Source organism: Aptenodytes forsteri, unplaced genomic scaffold (genome assembly GCF_000699145.1).
Source record: "Aptenodytes forsteri isolate BGI_AS27 unplaced genomic scaffold, ASM69914v1 Scaffold82, whole genome shotgun sequence".
Taxonomy (NCBI): Eukaryota; Metazoa; Chordata; class Aves; order Sphenisciformes; family Spheniscidae; genus Aptenodytes; species Aptenodytes forsteri.
Window position 1 is genome coordinate 3,219,263 of NW_008795490.1, and position 7,998 is coordinate 3,227,260.

Consider the following 7,998-nt stretch of genomic DNA (forward strand, 5'->3'; position numbering starts at 1 on the left):
CCTTCCAGTGTGGAGCTCCTGAGGAAAAACGTCTGTTGTGTATCTCAGTAACGTAACCATCCCCTCTTGACTCTGCAGCCCCTTTTAGGCTATCCATGTCTACACCAACCAGAGCACCATCCAGAATGACTTTTGGTCCCTTGCTGTATCCCCTGGGTTAGGTCTTGCAAGGGAATCAAGCACTGTAAGCTTTCCCCAGACAATTATGGAGGTTTAAGAGGCAGCATCCAAGGGCTGCAGTGAGAGCTGTTTTCTTGGATTGTCTTTATACAATATAATTTCACATGTAGTTTGAGCTCAATGGTCATCATCCCCAAACGAGTGACTGCAGCACTTCACTCTGAAAGATCCTTTTCAGTATATGAGTTTACGTTAGTCCACAATACACAAAACGTTTGGTTTGGGGTGGTTTTGGTTTTTTTTTTCATTGAAGATTTCTATGCCAAATAATTAGCTCAGTAAATGTAAAGACCTCCCTGAGATGAAATGATGATAATGAAAACATCGGCCTAGTGCTAAATACTGTCAACAGAAAGACTTGTGTCCTCACAAAGGCCAACACCATTTATCAACACATTGTAAAAAGTGTGAATACACCCCGTCCTCAGTTGGACATGGCTGGGTGATTGAAACCAAACTATCACTCCTTTCGTCAATACATCTGTTTCACCATCAAAAACAACTCACAAGAGGATGTTAACAATTTTCCCCCAGCATCCCAAAATGTGCTGAGTACTTCATAAACAGAAAGCAAACAACAACTGCTGCAGCAGCAAAGCTCGGGGTCAGGCTGGGGAGGGAGGATGAGGACAGAAACGAGATGATGGGTACCTACAACAGTGAGTTAGCAAGGTTAGGTATAACGTTGAGTTGGCCTATAACTATTTCTACAGAAAACAATTTTTATTTCTTTTCTGTATAGATAGATATATCTACTGGATAGAAAATGTGGCCAAATCAAAAAGGTTTGGGAAGAAGAGTGGGGAAGAGCGCTGCTCTAGAGCCACTGTCATTCGGAGGTGCCGCACACCAAAGCTGTGCAGCAGCCCTGTATACCCCGGGCCTATTAAAGAGCAGCTGCTATTCACTGCACTCAGTTTCTAAAACCAAAATAAACAAATACAAAACTGTAACACAGACTTACCTAGCAAGAAGCGCTTCACGTGAGGGCCCTAATGGCAGCAAGCTGTGTGAGGTGGATTCATGGGCTCTGAGCAGCCGCAGGCACCTGCTGGCAGAAGGCCTGTGTCAGGACCAGAGCCTCTCCTCGGTCTATTTTTCACTACAAAAAAGTGTAGATATGATTCAATGTCACACACCTCCCCACTCCCTCTCTCTACCTGTTGAAGAAAGAAACTCATCCTGTACTCCCCCACCTTCCTCTCCACCTCCGGGTGTTTTGAAAGAGCTGCCTGTCATATTTTAAAGCAGACCCCACCTTGTGATGAATAACAGCATCTAATAAAATCCTAGGGCACCAAATCTTACTGCTGGCTATGAACCCCTGAGGCTACTGAGACCTCTGCAGTTTGCCTGTGGTGGAAGGGCGAGCGACTCGGCAAAGCTACCAGCTGCTGGGTCGCGGGTAAGGGAAGGGCGACCATTTTCTACAGATTCTCCGGGCAAGACCCTGATACCAAAGGTGGCCTCCTGTAGAAATGTCCCCGCTGCCTTTGCTCCTCCAGTCACCGGAGGGAGTTACTGCCGTGAGGGGAAAAGAGGAATGAAATAAGAAGGCAGTCCTGACAGCCTGCTTTTCTTCCCCAGCCTCCAGGCTTCTATTTTGGGCAGAATGGGCAAATCCGCCGCTTCTCCAGCTGCGCAGCTCCCTGGAGCAGCAGGGAAGAGGACAGCTGGAAGCACAGCAGCCAGCTGCAGCCTTCTGAGAAGAGTCAGCTCTGAGTCACCACACCATCACACCGCATCATTATCACCACTTAGCACGCACGATGACCAACGCCTTCCACAAATGGCTAATAAATGGCTATTACTTCTATTTTAGCCTTTTCCTCTTCTTTTCATTGGGTCCAATTTCTCATGCCAGCACTTCACAAGCATCTTGAAAAGCAATATTCAAAGTGTCTTCTCCCAGGCTCTCAGTTATACACATTAAAGTGAATTAAATTTCAGACAGTAGCCTGAAATTCATCAGCACCAGGGCCATATCCCAGCTGAGGGATGTCTCTCTGGGCTGGCTTGCTCCAGAAGCAATTCTACATGGTGGAGCACACGGAGGTGCAGGACAACACCTGCTCCCCTTCCTACCTGCCCTCCTACAGTGACAGAGGCTTGCCCTCTTGCCTTGCTGTGCTGGGGCACTGCTGAGTGGATGGCTAGGACTACCTGCATTACTTGAATAACCACTCCTTTGAGGAGAGGCTGAAGAGCCAGGCAGGAGTATCCTGGAGTCTAAATCCATTTTACATGTCATCAGCTGGACTGTGCTGCTCTAGAAAATTTTTTCTCCTTGTACAGGCAGAAATGCTAGCTGTTAGCAGTACAATAGTTGCAAAAAATACTCTGCAAGGGAACACCAGTTCTAAACACACTGTTATTAAGGAAACATCTCATAAAAATCTTCCACGGATCTGATGACAACTCCTTGCTGAATTATTCAAAGCGATAACATCTCATTATATTTTTAAGAATATTACATGTGTTCGCTTGCTTTTCTTTTCCGCTTGAAAGAGGCCTGTTGTTTTCAATAATGTTCTCAATATTTCAGCATCATCAATTAAATCAAATAACCAGTGTTTTCCTCTGGAAGAGCACTAAAAAGACAGAATCAACATAATTTATTGTGATTTAGCCACAAATTTATTGTATGATTAACACTATGATGGGTTCAATTTAACATGACTATCATGGACCTAAATATATGCCTGGTGGGTTTTAAACTTGACAACGATAGCAAGAAACATAACATGACCTGGCATTTACATCTTTGCAATGCACATGTTGGAGCTGATTCACCTCTCACTCAATGATTAAATACTTTTATGTTCTCTGCAGTTATTCCAAAATTATGCTGGTATAAATCACAAGAAAAACAGGCCCTAGCATCCTTCTCATATAACAGAAATTATCCATACACAATTTGGACTGGATCCTCATATGCTGTGAATCATGTAGATGTTTTGATTTACAACAGCTGAAAAAACTGTCCCACCAACCATAAATTACAGGCTTCATCTGGGAGGTAAATCCCTGGAAGCTTCAGCTGATGTGGAACCTATGTGCTGCTTTCACATGCAGAGTCTGTATATTATCAGTTAAAATCTTTAGTTGCTGAGTATTGCAGGTTGTACTCAGGCATAGCTAATGCAAGAAGTCCAGTGAGTAAAGCCATACTTTCAGCTCTCAGCCGTCTCCTTTTCTTCCTAACCTGCAGCAGGGATTTCAGAAAAGAGGCTTTCTTTCCACTTCCTTGACATTGCTCAGGACTGGAAGCCTTTTCCCCCTGCCTTCCCACCATGGTACACAACCCTTTTTACCTCTCTGCTTCCTCCTTCCAAGACAGGACAAAACCTTTTCTTTCCATGTGCCTGGGGCAAAGCAGAACAGAGTCCCTTCCACTCAGCTCCGTTATCTGAGGATGTGTAGCATTCCAGTACTTTTCTTCCACAGCATTGTTAGGGGTCTGCATCTTTCCCGAGAGGTGGGTCAGATCTATACATAGATGGTAATTTATTCGCTATAATTGCTTTTTAAGTTCCTGCAATCCATCTATCTAGCAAGTAGATAGTTTCCCTTGGGAAACTACAGAAATTGCATACATTGCTTACAACATTAGGAATGTGCATAATGCATTTTTACTTCTCTCTTAAACAGGATTCGGTCACTGGAAACAGGAATAAGATGAGGCAGTTTGCCACAAACTGCCAGGAGATGTCTTGACACCCCAATCTGGCATTCTCTCCATTGTCTTGCTTGGGTTCCAGCGATTTCCCTAAACTTTACCCCTTTGGTTAAAGATCTGAATGTGAACTGATTATTATCCAACAAATTCTCTCTGCCATAAATGTAATTAAGAGTGTGGGCCAAACTCCAATCACTTTTAAAATGTCATAGTTTCAGTAAAGTTCATTCTCTACTCTAAAAGCTCAACTGGTGGTGTTACAGCAGCTTAGCTGGTCCACTGTGGCTGCCTCTATACAAGCAAATTACAAGTCATCTGAGAAGTTACCTGGGCACTGGAACACTGTCTTGTAGTGTTAGAGCCATGTCGTTAGCCTGCACCAACTAACTTTTTCCCAAATAATTCCTGGGTACTGTTCAAAAGTTAACATTGGATGGAGATGAATGCCTTGTAGTGTAATATATATTGCTGTTATGGTGACTATTATTTCATGACAAATTAAGCACATACTCTAGTTAGAAAGCCTAAGCTGGGACAGTTAGAAGCTAAGAGCATGGCTCTGTTACATAAAGCTTGAAAAGTATCTAGTATCTCACTTTTAAGTAAAGGGATGAGTATGCACATGTAGTCTGTGTCTGCAATTAATAATGTAGCAATGCCATCATGGACAACTGCATCAATAGATTAAACCACCCCCAACCTCATTGTAATTCAACACTGTAGGAGGAGAAGGTCATGGCTATATTCAGGGGTTAAAATTAAGAGGAAGATTCATTAACTTTGAATCCAGCTCATCATGCCTGCAAGACTATATACTGGGCAATGGCTTTACATTCTTAATAAGACAGGAAGCACTAGAAACTGAAAGGCTGTCAAAAATAACTTCGGTGAAGTAATGTTTAAAACTAAACAGTATTGGCTATAAAACAAGGTGGTGATTCAAGAAATATGTGTGTTTTAAAAAGTATTGATGAATACATCAATAAACAGATAAATTCAATTACATTTTCTCATGTTGAACTCTGATATCTTTCTCAAATGACTTTTGGAAATTAATGATAATCAACAATATAGGAACACTGTGCTGGAATTTAGTGCAAAATAGGAGTTGAAATCTTTATGCATGACAAATATCTAATGAAAGTTAAAATCTTTGGTACTTACTTTATTTCAAGACCTTTTCTTTGCCTTCCTCCTCTTTAGCAGAGGACCCTTACTTTAGATGTATGCACGGGTACTGGTATTGTTGTTGGCATCATGGAAACTGTCAGAGTTACCGAGATTAGGTCTGATTTTATATGCACTTATAGCTGTGCGAAGAAAAGAGCATAGACATAAAGATAGCCAAAAGTTGGATGGCTAAATTAATATGATAGCAGACTTGAAATCAGGGCCAAGTTTAGTACCAAGGATATGGGATGGCACCGATGACATGAACTCTAATGTTTTCTACAGCAAACCTTGCAGCAGGAAAGAAAAAACTCCAGTATCACTGAGTTAGCGTAACGGTTTCTGTAAGGTTGTGTCAGTGAGTGTTTCCACAAGGAAGGTGGAAACTCAACTGAAATCACCGAGTTCAAACTCTGCGTTGGCCAACGATCAAGAACTGTACGTGCATGTGCTTCCACCTGCTTGTTTTAAATCCCTGCAGGCAGCAGGTAAGAAGACTGCTCTGTCTTCTCTGCTCTGATGGTAAAGTGCTGACTAGGCTTCTTTTAAAAAGGGGGAAAGACTGTGTGTTCACTAAGTATTTTAAAATAACAAGCCTTTCAAAGGAGTAGTCTCCAGCTGCTTCAGAACATGGGGCGGACACCATGGTTCCACTGGTGTGAAGGTGGGTGGTTCAACTTCCCTTGCTGCCAGGGAGAAAGCAGCTGGAGTGGGGAAGCGCTGCTGGGGGTCGGTTTCTACCACACTGTCTGTGACAGTGGTGGAAAGCGGCACGGTTCCCTGCCAGCCTGCTCCCGTCTGCCGCAGGGTGGCCAGAAATGGGGGAGTACAAAGGTACTTAAAATTTTCTTTTCAAGTTTGGCTCCTGTTTTCTCTGAACACAATTCAGTCCTAGAGGGGAACCAAGTCTTTTATCACCCTCGGTCTTTGATGAGACTAACAATAGGGGATGATCAGTGTTCCTGCCGTAAACTTTGTATGGTAGGGTGTTGTAAGATGAGAGCAGGAGACTTGCGTATTCAGTGCCTGTCTGTGTGAATGATGGGACAGGAGAAAAACAGGGGGTGCACATGATACGCATATTCACTGCAGTCTCTCTAGTGTAAAGAGTAAAACCAAGGGGCAATCCTGAACTCACCAGCATGCATTCAGGACAGTGCTAACTCAGTTACATGCCTGTTTTTGGATAGGACTTGTCATGCTTCCTGCTAGTTCAAAGCACGGGCAGAGAAATCACATCTGCCTGGAAAAATAAAAAGAGAAAGGCTCTACAGACACGCCCTCATCACATACTCATAGTGAAGGCAGAAGAGCTACCTGAGGACTCATTTTATAAGCAAAAAGAATCTCTTGGACAGTCACTTACTAGTTAAGGAGGGATCAGACCTTGACTCAGGACTCTTTCAAGTCATACCGTGTTTAACATCACAGGCGTGTGTGATGTGGAAATTACACTGACAGATGCACAGTAGCAAATACCAAACTTCTCGGTTGCGACTTTTGTTCCATTTCATCACCATTTCTGCACTCTCTGGGGTGCAGAAAGGTTTACTAAAACTTTTCTGTGCTGTCGCAAATTAGTTTTTTTGCTTTGCAGTTGTTCCCCAGCGGTCGTTGAGTAAGAGGACCTTGTGAGAGGTCGAGTCTGCTGACTCAGAAAGTCTTAGCTTGAAAGACAGCGAAATATTCTTGAAAGTATTTAAATTTGTCATCAGCATTGCAGGAATAAGGTGATGGAAATCACCTTGCAGAAGACTATATTAAAATTGCACAATGTTTTAAATCAACAAGTCTATAATTACACGGAGCACATAAGGAAGACAAGGAAGTCTCATTAAAAGCATGTTCTCCACTCCCTGAACTAAATTCTATGATCTCTCAGATCTACCAAATGATATATTCTATGTTCCTTTCATGTTGGTTCAATTTTAGCGTAAATAAAAAAGCTACATGCTACTACTACTCTGAATTCAAAATGAACAGATGCTAACTGAGATTTAATATAAAAATGATGATGATGCTTATTCATCTTCCTCAGAGTTAACATTTATTACCTGCAAAACACATCCAGACTAAAGGACATTGAAAATACAATCAGAGAAGTGTACTCCTTTACAGCAATTTTGCAGCAGCTGCTATGGCAATACAGCAGCATCTCTAAACCAAATTCATATAAAGGATATATATAGTGCCATTGAGTGTTCTGAGTTCACCAGCAGATGAATCCATTTTTCAGTAACACAAACACTGGCTTAATTTACAAAGAATAATGGATCAATTTCTTGCCCACAGGCTGTGTATCACAGTCCTGTATTGAGCTTCTTTCATGCCCTTAAGGGCAAGCTTAAGGAGAAGCCTTTTGGATCGTGTTTCCTGCCATGTTAATTTTTAAAATGACAGGCTCTCTTGCTGGCTTTGAACAAGTCTTAAAAATGGTAACCAAAACAGATGATAACTTCTTTTAATTTCTAATCCTTCAAACTTTTACTGCCAGGTATACAGCTTGCTATCAGCAAACTGTGATATTTGTGGTGGCCTAAAAGGGAACGCTCTGCTTTCACTTGCACACCAGTTTAAAATATGAATTTTTTAAGCAGCTACCTTTTATCATACTGGATTAAACAATTCCCCAACTATTGTAAGCTGCATAATAAATAATAACTATGTATTTCCACTGTAACACTAGGAGCTCAGATTGCAACCTGAAAGCCAAATCACATTATTTCTAGTTTGTATGTTCTTTACCAGAAACAAAGACATGGCGTACATATTTTATTTTTCATTCTTTCACCATTTTCTGGCCACAAGTTTATATAACAGATGTGCTTTCAGCATAGTTCCCAAAGAATTTTCTGTTAAATTCTAATAAAAATGGAAGACGGATTGAACACAGAGCTGGCATAATATTTCTCCTCTCCCTTTCTCTGAAGCAGTCTGAGGTAAGGGGAAAAAAAAAAAAAGATGCTAAA